Source organism: Mastigoproctus giganteus, chromosome 8 (genome assembly GCF_048544385.1).
Source record: "Mastigoproctus giganteus isolate SK-2022 chromosome 8, ASM4854438v1, whole genome shotgun sequence".
In the NCBI taxonomy this organism is placed as follows: Eukaryota; Metazoa; Arthropoda; class Arachnida; order Uropygi; family Thelyphonidae; genus Mastigoproctus; species Mastigoproctus giganteus.
Window position 1 is genome coordinate 174,042,906 of NC_143582.1, and position 12,691 is coordinate 174,055,596.

General features: G+C 34.9%; 1 protein-coding gene across 1 annotated transcript in view; it reads left to right on the plus strand.

Annotated features, from left to right (window-relative positions):
• LOC150082017 (RNA-binding protein 41-like) overlaps nt 1-9,293 on the plus strand; it is a 75,284-nt gene extending 65,991 nt beyond the window's left edge. The window contains exon 7 of the mRNA XM_090379910.1: nt 8,287-9,293. The gene's annotated coding sequence lies outside the window, so the exon portion shown is untranslated. The remainder of the gene's footprint in view (nt 1-8,286) is intronic.
• The last annotated feature ends 3,398 nt before the right edge of the window (nt 9,294-12,691 follow it).

Genomic DNA, 12,691 nt, shown 5'->3' on the forward strand with positions numbered 1-12,691 from the left:
ACCTTCAGTTGAGCACATGGCACCTCTGAAACCACACATGACCGTCGGTGATTTCCTACTCTTCATCTGCTCAGTCCAGACAGCTGAAACTTAATAATTTTCAACAAAAGTTTTTCTTTGATTTTGTTACTGAAACTTCCAGAAAAAATATTTTTTAGTTATTGCACAAAAAGTAAAAATGTAGGACCAAGTTAAGCCTGTAGTCTCGATAATTAAAGGTGGCCCCCTCCGAGCGTGGGGGTTGTTATGTTCTGACCAACGTCCAATGCACGGCAATTCCACATTCGGTGGGGTACTGTTATTATGGAAAAACTGGTTAGGTTCTGAAACTTTATGTAGGAAATTAAAACCATAATCTGTGTTAGAAAAAGAAATTAACAATTTCACTTCATAATTTAAAATGCATTCCAACTAAAAACATCATAAAATATATGGAAGTAATATATTTTTCTGATTTTTGCTGGAATGGGGTTTTCAAAAATGAATGCCGTGACTGACTTCCTCCATAATTTCTCATCTCTTGTTCCATTGATCCAATGGATTGACAGTGAATTCGTGCCCCTAATGTAAATGTAATGGGCCCTATGTTAAAAAGTTTGGGGTTAAAAACTAAACCCCAAAAAAATCAAAACTAAATTGTGGAAACAAAAGAAAGTTAATTGGATATACGCTTCCATTATGGAATCGAAATGAATTCCTACCTAAATTTAAAATAAAACTGCATGCTGAGAAAAGTAAAACAATGAAATAAAACTTTTAATTAACCATGACTTACCAACATATATGAAGAAATGTTCAATTGATGAAACTGCTAGTAGAAGGTGAACATGCTTTTGAAGTTGACTTAAAAAAAATCCATAATTTTTGTCTGTTGCTGTTTTGCCATGGTCTTTCTCATATCAACATAAGAAAACATAATATCATCAATGCCTCTCTTAATTTTTGTACTCCTATGAAAGTTGGGATCTTCCTGCATAATCTTCTCCTTCAGGAACTCTGCTGCTTTTAGAATCTCTGATATACTCTTGTTTGTTAGTTCAGGTTTCTTCTGCTCTTCATTTTCTTCTTCTTCTTCACAAATGTCTTTATTGGAGTCCAGTAGTTCTTCTAACTCCTCATTTTTTCATTCGTCCTGATGGGAATGAATAAGTTCTAAAATTATTTCCTACTCTGTAACACTAAATCCTTCACCTCTAATAAAGTTTGAAAGTTTAATAATTTTTTTCAACTTCTGTCTGAATAAAACTATTGAGATCTTGTGAGTCACTTCCTCTTTCAGGGTGTAGCTTCTTCCAGTAGTTCTTCAAAGTTGACTTCTTCATTTCAGTCCACGGCTGTTTGATTTTTTTAATACCTGTTAGTATTGTGAATTCAGCCCAACATTGGCACACATTTTTATCTGGAAATTTTTCAATTTTATCAACAAGATTTGCCAAGCTTCTCCTTAGAGAATAAGAATTAAAAGTTGAAATAATCCCTTGGTCCAGGGGCTGTAAAACTGATGTTGTGTTTGGATGAAGAAACACAAGTTTTACATTTGGATTGCAATTGAGAAGTGATACTGGGTGACTTGGAGCATTGTCTAAGATAAGGAGCACCTTGAATTATAAATTCTTGTGTTTCAGATATCCTTCAACTTCAGGTATGAAACAATGCTCTAACCAGTTACCAGACAGTGAGCCAATCATCCGTGCTTTTCTGTTTGATTGCCAGTAAACGGGGAGAGAGGATTTATTTTTGCCTTTCAAAGCCCTTGTGTTTTCTGAATGATACACTAATAAAGGCTTGCATTTATAATCACCAGAAGTGTTACTACAAAATAGGAGAGTGATTCTGTCCTTTCATTCAGGTGAATTGAGATGCAACTTGTTCTTCTTTGGATAATATGACCTGTCAGGCATTTTTTTCCAATAGAGTCCAGTTTAATCGCAGTTAAAAATCTGATCTGCCATGTATCTTCCCTCTTCTATTGCATTTTTCTGTTCCAGTAAAAAAATTTTCACTGCCTCCACATTGGCAGAAGTAATCTCACCAACAACTTTAATGTTGTGCAGATTTGCCCTTTTTATAAATCTGTCAAACCATACCTTGGATGCACTGAAACTTGATTCACCATTTGCACTAGCAGTGTGAGACTTTATGATGATAAATACATTGGGCCTTGCACCTGATCATATTAGAACTGAGGGGCACATTTCTATTCCTTTGTTCTTCGATCCAGACATTCAATAACTGTTCCAGTTTTTCAATAAGTGTATCACATCAACTAACAAAAGTGGATTTTTCACTTGCAAAGTTTGTTGCTTGCCAACCTAATGCATGCTTTAATTTTGTCCTCACACATTTTAATTGTTCGTATCGATGATTCATTCCACTCATATTCTTTAGCTAAAGATGCATACTTTCTTCCTTGCTCTATTTTCCCTAAAATAATCATTTTCTCATGCACTGACTGAATTTTTCTGGATTTTTTCTTCCCGGAATCACTTTCAGATGTGGAAGCATGCTTTGAAGCCATTATGTTAGGGTTACTAATGAAATAGAATATAAATTCACTCAATGACAAAACACACACTTTTCACTCAACTCAGAAACTCACACTGACTTTGTCACTAACAAAGACTCAAACTGACTAAGGGGTCGTTCATGTATTACGTCACGCTGTTTCTGAGAACTGCTCAATTGAAAGATATATAATGAAAAATATATTGTAATAAAAAAGTACAGTGTAGAGAGGCTAAATTTTGACTGATTGCAAAAGTGCAAGGTGCCACAAAACAGCTGTCTCTGATAGCAAAGTCGCTTAGAATTTCATTCTAAGCGATTTTGTTATCAGAGAGATACACCACGCTACTGCAAACCTTGGAACTTCTACCATGTAAGGGCAAATCCATGCATGGTGAAGCTGCGCTCTGTGAGGATGATCTGTATATGCACAGGTTGAAAGCACAAATTTAAAATTAGCATATACATCTCATGTTGAAACATTGAAGTGTATGAGTTTTTTGATTGAAATTTCGCTTGCTCCCAGTCAAAGATAATAATACAATAAGGATATAAAAATATCATGTTTTTTCAACACTTACATGTGTTTTAATCCTCTCTTATTTGTATATTTATCTTTGATAAATATACAAATAAATATTTGTATATTTGTATATTGCAAATAAATAAATAAAGCATTGAGAGGAGTTTTATTTTCAAAAATCAAATGCCCCTCTGAGTCAAATACCTATCAAATACCAAATAGAAAGATCAAATACCATTGATCTTTCTCATTCCATGTGTGCATGGCATGACGATTGATTATTTCCAATGTATTGGTTGCTTAAAAATACAAGTAATAAGCAGAGCATCGTGTGTATGCTGCAAGCCCAGTCTTGTCAGGGCAAAACTAGTCTTATAATAGAACTCAGTCTGCAGCAAGTAACTTTAACCACTGCAAATTTAAAATAATTAATAAGTAATGTCTAAGCTATTTTACAGTAAAGGCAATTGCATATTAGAAGGAAAATGGTTTGTAATAATGTTTTAATAACTTCAGAAAATGGCATGACGTTAGTTCAGAATTAGCCTGTCTGATTCATTCTTGAAGCCAATTTCAGCCATCATTTCGTGGCATCAACCCTCTCATTAATCACCCAGCAGGACTGCTGCATTCAACTCTTCTGCTCATGCATTGCATTATGCAATGCATGAGCAGAAGAGTTGAATGCAGTTTAGTAAATCAAAGCATATAGACTTATAGTCATAAATCCAAACATTTAAATTTCGTGTTTATTTTCCTTCCTGGCACTGTTAAAATCATCAGAATAGTTGGTTGCAGACCAAAGGGATGAGATCTTGATTGTGTATTACATCATTAATATACCATAAGGATAGCAGCATAGATATAAATGAATATACTTTTCGTTTGCATTAGAGGTTGTTATGATGTATCTCTTAGCTTGGATATATAAGACTAAATAATAATGAATAAAATTTTTTCAACAAGAATTGAATGATTCTTCTGGTTAAAGAAACCTCATTTTAAACTCTGTTGAGAATTGAATGAATTGGAAGCCCGTAGGTTCTTTTTGAAATACCCTTTGTACTTAAGAGATCAACTATATACACATGTTGAGGCAGATACAAGATAATCAGCTGACCTGAAATAAATTAATAGACATAGAGAAGCAATTTCATGCAGCAAATAGTTAGTCTAAATCGGTTGTTATGAAGTCTTATAGTCATAAATCCATTTTCCCTTGTACACCATTAATAAAGTCATACCTATTTCTTTAATCAAATTTCTTTGTATATGCAAAATGAATAATTGCTGGTGTATGACCACTTGGGGTTCTCGTGTATATATATATGTGTATATATATATATATATATATATACATATACACATTCAGATTGTGAAATGCAAACTTAAAAAAGCTAAACTTAATTCAAATTTGTAATAAACATGGCGTTTGCCACTTAAATCTAACTTTAAATTAGTTAATAGAAGTAAACCATACTTCATAATGTTGTACAAGGTGTGGCTATTAAATAATGAGACTATTGCAATAAAATAAATATAATGAAATATTTATACCTTACAAGTTATTCCCTTCAAAATAATTGCCTTCTGCTTGTATAAACTGTTCCTTATGTTTCTTCCAAGCATAGAAACATTTCAGGAAGTTATCTTCTGTAAGTCCTTTGAACACTTTGGTCATTTTTTTTCTGAATGTCTTCAGTGGACTGAAAATTGGCTCCCTTAAGTATACATTCCAGTTTAGGGAAGAGAAAAAAAAGTCACAAGGGGCTAGATCTGGTGAGTGAATGTTTGCACACAAGGATTTGTTTTTTGGAAACTGACAAACAGAAAGCATGTTGTGTACTGGATGAAGTCTTCTGCTGTTATTACTAATTCATTCCTGTTATCTATCTTATTAGTTAAATCTTGTAGTTGATTATAGAATTTATCAACTTCTTTAGGTTTCCCCTCTTCTGGGCCATACAAGCTTAATTTCATTTTTATATGTAATAATCTTTCTGATCCTAGATTATACTGTTCTATGTTTTTTAATTCTAGTGATTTTTAATACTTTCTAATATTATCTAATATTATTGTGTTTATTTTCAAGTAATGAAACATGGTATGCCAGAAACTTTTCAGACAGCCATCATATGTCACCCTTTGAAATTTCTTGTCATGTGGAAGTCCATGCGATGCTTGTGGAAATGTTTCTGAAAAGTTTCTTGCATCCATCATGTGCTCATTTAAAAATCGAAATGTGAATGAGCCATTAATATGTAACAATTCTAAAAATAGAATTGCTTCCCTTTTCAGTGTTTACCTTAAAAACTTAGTGGAAGATATGTCTCCCATGTGCTTGTTTAAAAATAGAGAAGTGAATGAACCATTAATATGAAACATTTTTAAAATAGGATTAGTTCTCTCTTTACTCATTAGATCAGCACACTATAGCCTTAGCAACTGTACCATACCACACACACACACACACACACACATTAGATGCCATTCAGGTCCTGGATGCATTTCATCCCTTGCACATATCCTCCCACTCCATGGATTGACCCTGAATTGCAGCAAAAACAAAACTTAGTGACTTTGTTATTATATCCAAGAAATTGAATTTCTCTACAGTAAATTGTAAAAACCAAAATATCATATAAACTGATAAAAATTGTCTGCACCTCATTATAATGAACCATTACATCCAATACCTCTCCAGCCCTGGGATGCTGAGTTTTAAAGAAGTTATTGAATGTTAAAAATGAGCTGGAGTCTTTTTGGGAGCTTACATGATTTCAGAAATTTTGTGCTCTTAATCTATTTGATCCACACAGCTGATATTCCCATTACTTTTCAATAAAAGTGTTTCCACTGAAAATTCCAAAAATATCTATTAATTATCATGCAAACAAGAAAATTTCAGGATCCGGTTCAAGCCTATTCTTGATAAGTACATTCACATGTTGAAAAAGCATGAATTTAAAATTAGTGGCATTGCTCACATCCAATTATTGAATTGCATGCTCTTAATGCTTTATGGCAGTGCATCCAATCATTATATTCCATGATGTCTTCACATCATGGAAGAGTTTGGCTGGAATACAATTGTTGAAGCATGCAAGTTTTTCAATTGATATTTTGCTCATCATCAGTCAAGACAGTAAGGTGAGATAATATAACTATTTGGATAAGAAAGATGATAAAATGTCTCTAAAGTGCTGCAGAGGATGTTTTATTTTTAAGAAATGTTTTTAATATAAAAAAAATTAATTTTCACAGTATTGTGTTTGTAATAGATTAAAAATAAATGTGATATCAAAAAGTGAACAATTTTGAATTGTCGCCAAAAAGCCCAGTTTTTTAGGTTATAAATGGGGTTACTTTGTACTCCATTTTGTACTCCATTTGTTCCTCACATGTGCACACTAGCCAGTGCACATGTGAGGAACAAAAAATGCTGTAATTTAAACAAAAAATTAAGTAATTTAATAAATTTTTAGGGTCCAATTCAAATTCCTACACAACCCATAGTTTATATATATAAAATCCTTTATTGTCAAAAAAAAAAAAAAAAAAAGTAATATACACACAAGACAAGACATGGCCGGTATCCCTCTGCAAAACTAGTGGGCTTGCAAAATGCCTAAATGTTATTCCACTTCATCAGCAATGACATGATAATTCTCAGGATTCAGTTCCCATAAGTAAAAATAAATTGCAAAGTTGTTAATTAGCTTAAAGATAGAATCAGTGAAGTACTGGTTACACTTCTTTAGTCTGTGAAACAGAGTACAGGGCTAACACAAAGCCAATTTTGTGGAATCCACCAGGCTAACAGAATTCAAATATTGTCTCTTCCAGATATGATATTAACTGCCTTCTTCTTTAAAGCTGTAAGTCGCCAAAAAGCCCTGAGATCAATTAAATCAAAATACTGCAGCATGACAGTTCTTGAGGAAACATTACAAACACCAATCTTATGATTAAGTGCTTTGAGGATCCACTATTTAGTCCCTAACACAGGGGACTAAATAAATAAATAAATAAATGATGAAACAGTGGAGGCATAACTTACAACATATCTCAAGTATAAATTACAGTAATTCTTAATAATATCCTTGTTTGATAAATGGATGAGATTGAGTTTCAGGTTCAAATAAGCACCAAATAAAGATTTCCTAACTGCAGCAATGTGTTCCTGAAACAATAACTTGGAATTAAAAAAACACCCTAAGAACCTGTTAGATGCCTGTTAATCACAACTCCATCAGTAAATATCAATAGTAGAACTGTTTTGCATGCACTAAAAGCATTATTTAGTTTTCATATAATTTATCTTAAGACCATACCTGTCCAATTAAGAAAAGCACTCTGTATATGCAATTTGAAAGATTCCTCTGCAAAAAAAAAAAAAAAAAAAATCATCATGTACAGAAGAAATTCTGTCAGCCACGAATAGGTACAAATCATCAGTATAAGTGGTAAAGTTTGGATTTACCATCAGAATGGCAACAAATAATATGGCTGAAAGAGCCTGAGGGAAATCCACAGAATCAGAACAAATGATTCAACTATGCAATTTATGAAATGCTAATTTATGACTTGATACAATCAACATCAGAAGGACTAATGAGGATCCATTGATTAAATAATTACCTGAAAGATGCAGTAATTTATTTATCTGAACAAAGTCAAATGCAGCATATATATAAAAAAAACAGAACATAATTCTGTGCTTTCTTCTCAGGATCAATAAATCTTTGACTGATAAATAGCTGACTGCAGATCCATCGCATATCAAAGATATCATCAATGATACTCATATCATTGACTCTGTTAAGGTAAATTTGTCTAGACATAGAAGGCAAAATCAATTTCTCAGGGATTTTCAGAAACTGAAATCAGTCTCCAAATGAAATGTCTGAAATCCTTTATTGCCATACGCCCTGCTCTTTTAGGAATAGCAGTAGCCTTATAAGTTAACTAATCAGCTGGAAGAATTCTGTCTTGAGGAATTTTTGGTACAAGGACACTTACACTGACATAGTTAATGCATTGAGATCAGCCTTCTAAATATTACTTTCATGTAAAGATTCAGTGAGTTTACAGTTCATTTGATTTGGGGGGGGGGGCAGAAAGTAATGCCATTTTTTATGTAATTTGACTTTGGATATCGTTTATTGTATATTTAACACTGCCCAAAAGTACCTGAATATACTTTCACATGAATAAGGTATTACTCTTTAACAGTTAATGTTAAATTTTCTTTTCAGGTATTCCTATACAAAACAAAACAACTGAAGAGAGACATTCATCATTGTAAGCCATATGAATTTCATCAGGGTGACAGTGGAATGGCCACTTAAAGATTTGCAGTGTTTATCATAATGTACTAGATGTCTGTAAATGGCAGTTATCTTTCTGGTGCTTATCATTTGGAAAAGCGAGCAGAGCTGGACAGTGATGTGCTGCATTTAGTACTGAGGCAGATCCTTGCCAAATCATCAAATGGTTATCAAGAAAACTTAATTCATCATCAAAACATTGGAAAAGTCAGCAGACAAGAAGTTTGGATTCCACATGAACTTTCAACTGAAAAACAAAGGGCACAGAATTCAACATGGGAGGCAGTAGGGGTTCAATCTCAGTAAAGTGATAGGCTATTATTATATATTTCCTGTTGGGCCGGAGTCTGAGGTGTATCTTCATTGCAGAATAGAGCATTTCAAACCTGCAACATTTTGCTAAACAAACAGACAAAGGAACAAATCCCTTTAATTGTTACTTTAATTGTTGAAGATGGGGAATTGGTTCTGTATGTTAATAGAAAGCACAAAACCAATAGCCTCTCTCTCTCTTCAGATCATATTCCAGTTCTTTACACCAAAATCAGGTGTACACCCCCTAAAAAAAGTCTACTGGAATACCACAGGCATATTTATTAATGGGAACATCTAAGCAGAGCTTTAACTGAAAAGCATCTAGCATCACTCAGTATGAATGGTATTATTCCACAGCATGATAACTCTGAATTGCATTCAGCAAGACTGACTTAGCAAGATCAAGATTTAAGATGGGAAGTGAACCTCACCCACCTTACTCACCTGGTATTGTATCTTTAGGCTGCCTTTTGTTTAGATTTCTGGGAAACTTTTTAAGAGGTAGAACTTTCTGAAATATTGGAATGAATTTAGGACTCTTAGAATGTTTCACATCAAAGCCAGCTTTATTTTATAAAGGGAGAATTTAAACTTGGTTTCAAGATGGACAGTGTGCTCAATAATGATGGCAGTTATATAATTTATTCGACAATAAACGTTTTTATAAAGAAACTTGTCTGTCTTTTACTGCTAAAAAAAAAATTACTTTTGATTACCCCAATATTTAAGCTTGAAAATTTCCTTTGCAAACCAAAGTTAGGAAAGGCTGTAACAATGTTCCTCACTAGTAATTCTGAGAGTATGTTTATTGATCATCAACTGAGGGTTCTGGTTTTTAATTGTGATCTTGAACAGTTCTCCAGAAATCTGAATTTATTGATTTTTTTGTGTCCTGTAACTAATTAGCATATATAATTAATATATGTGCAATTATGAAAATATTGGAATTACTGGAATATATGGTTATACACAATTATGGGAATATATGATTTATAATTACTTAACTTATTTAACTGTACAGAATTACTTACAGAATTACTTAACAAGTACAGGTCACTGTTGAAAAAAAGCCATGAATTTGAAAGTGTCTGCAATTCTGCCCAGACACGATAGGAGGGAGTATATGATGAGAGCCTTGTCGATCAATTCGGCCCTGGAAAGATTGTGCAGGGCACAAAGGGTAGAATTATTTTCAGCCTGGTCTGTACTTGTTAACAGGAGAGACTGCTTCTACAGGGATGGGATACACTTAAAAAGAAAAGGTGCAAGAATATTTGCTGATGCTATCGAGGCAGTGTTAGGTGGGTTGGAAAACTGCTAGCTTGGGAGGGGGGATAAAATGACTAATAAATTAACAGTATCCACTGGCAGAGGTGAAAGTTATTCTTGCACTGCTTCGATTGGAATGAGCAGCAGCCTGGAAAACAAGATGCAGGATTTTTCAGAGACTGCTGGGAGTCATTGCGGTACAAGTAAACACATGGGTTGTGTTAGGGTAGCTAAGAATAGGAACAGGTGCATGTATACTTGTGTGTACACCAATGTTAGGAGTTTGGTAAATAAATTTGAGGTATTGCTCACAACATCAAAGGCAGATATCAGAGATGTGGTGTCACACAGATATAAGGAATGCAGAACTGCAATTTGGGGAGTACAATGTGTACAGAAAGGATAGACAGGGTAGGAAGGGAGGAGGGGTTATGCTATTAGTTAAGAAACACATAAAATCCAAGGAAGTGAAGCCAGTCAACATCGCTGGACAGTGCAGTGTCGAGTCAGTTTGTTGTGACATAAGCATTGGGAGATCAAAATTGAGAGTAGGAGTGTACTATAGGCCTAATGACTATGATGACTATAATAAGAAACTGTACAGGGAAATAGAGTGGGCCAGTAAATCAGAGAGTCTTATAATGGGGGATTTTAATTTTCCAGATATTGACTGGAATTTGTAGGTTGGTCACTCACACACTAGCAAGGCTTTAGTGGATTTATTGGATGATTGTTTTCCACATCAGCATGTTCGGGGGGCAACTAGAGGGAGTAATACTCTTGATCTGATTATCAGCAGTGATTCTTCATGCATTAAGAATCTGCAGATAAAGGAACCACTAGGTGGCAGTGATCACAGTGTGCTGAAGTGGGATTTACTCAAAGAGGTAACTACCATCAGGGGTAAAGGGAAGGGTTTTTGCTTTCATAAAGGTGACTACGATGGTCTGAGACAGTATTTAAATTCTATACAGTGGGACCAACTGATGATGTTACCAACAGCAGATTCAAAATGGGAAGAATTCAAAGAACTTATCTTGGAAGCTACTAAGCTTTACATACCAACTAAGAAATATTGTTCAAGGTTTAGGCCTAAATAGATGTCAGATGAACTAATGAAACATATGGCAGAGAAGAAAAATGCATGGGATACTTATAAATTAACATGCGACACAGAATTCCATGATAGATATAAGCTGATCTGTAGCAAAGTTACAAAGGATGTTAGGCAGGTGAAGGCAGATTACGAGAAATCTTTGGCAAAGGATGCAAAGAAAAACAGCAAAGAGTTCTTTACTTATGTAAACTCTAGAAGGAAGGGGATGAATCAGATTGGGCCACTTGATATCGATGGTTCAACTGTTGATGATCCTGCTCAGGTAGCTAACAAACTAAATTAATATTTTGCATCGACATTCAAACATACGGAATTATTCAGCAAGGGGAATGCCAGAGGTGTATTCACTCTGGCAGTAAGCTAGATAATCTTGTAATAACTGAGAGTAAAGTGGAGGAGAAATTGTTGAAGATAAACACAAGAAAAGCACCTGGGGTGGATGGGATTTATCCAGTTATATTAAAGGAGGCAGCAAAGGAAGTAAGCAAACCCTTAGCCATAATTATGAGAGCTTCCTTGTACTCAGGGGAGGTACCCATAGACTGGAGATGTGCAAATATGATCCCAATTCACAAAGGAGGATCAAAGGCTGACACAAGTAATTATAGACCTGTGAGTTTAACTTCTGTTCCAGGAAAATTAATGGGAGGCACTGGTTAAAGAAGCACTGCAGGATCATCTAGACAAGACTTCAGTTACAGCTCGGACACAGCCTGGTTTTGTTAAGGGGGAAAGTCTTGCCTAATCAATTTGATTGGATACTATGATGCAGTCGCAAAAGAACTGGATGCAGGGAATAACTTTGATATTATATATTTGAATCTTAGAAAAGTTTTTGATACTGTTGCACTTGGAAGACTGCTGCAAAAATTGGAGCAGTGTGGCATTGGAGGAAAATTGCTTGTGTGGATAAACGGATGGTTGAGGAGGAGAAGAAGACAGAGAGTGGTAATCAATGGACACTACTCATCGTGGACTACTGTTATTAGTGGAGTCCCTCAGGGTTCAGTGTTGGGTCCATTATTGTTTTCTGTTTTTATAAATGATATTGATAATGGTATATGAAGCTTAATGTCCATGTTTGCAGATGATACACAGTTTGGAGAGTCGTTAAGGACACTACTGACGCTATGCTGCTGCAACAGGATCTGGAAAGGTTGAGCAGATGGGCTGAGAGGTGGGAAATGAAGTTTAACATTGACAAATGTAAAGTAGTACATTTGGGAAACAGTAACCCCAGAGCAACGTATCAACTCTGTGGTACTACACTGACAGTGGTAGAGAATGAAAAGGATCTGGGGGTAATTGTGCAGGCAGATATGAAGTTCTCTGAGCAGTGCAGACGGTCTGCAAGAGTAGCTCATGGTGTCTTGTCAATGATATACAGGAATTTTTCTAGCAGGGATAAGGAGGTGATTATTCCCTTGTATAAGGCAATGGTCAGGCCACACCTTGAGTACTGTATACAGGTCTGGAGGCTTCGTTTCAAGAAGGATGTAGAGCTGCTGGAACGAATACAGAGAAGGGCAACAAGATTAGTGAATGGAACAAAGGGTTGCTCTTACGAAGAAAGGCTTAAGTTTTGCAAATTACAGTGTCTGGAGACTAAGCACCGGCGAGGTGATATGATAG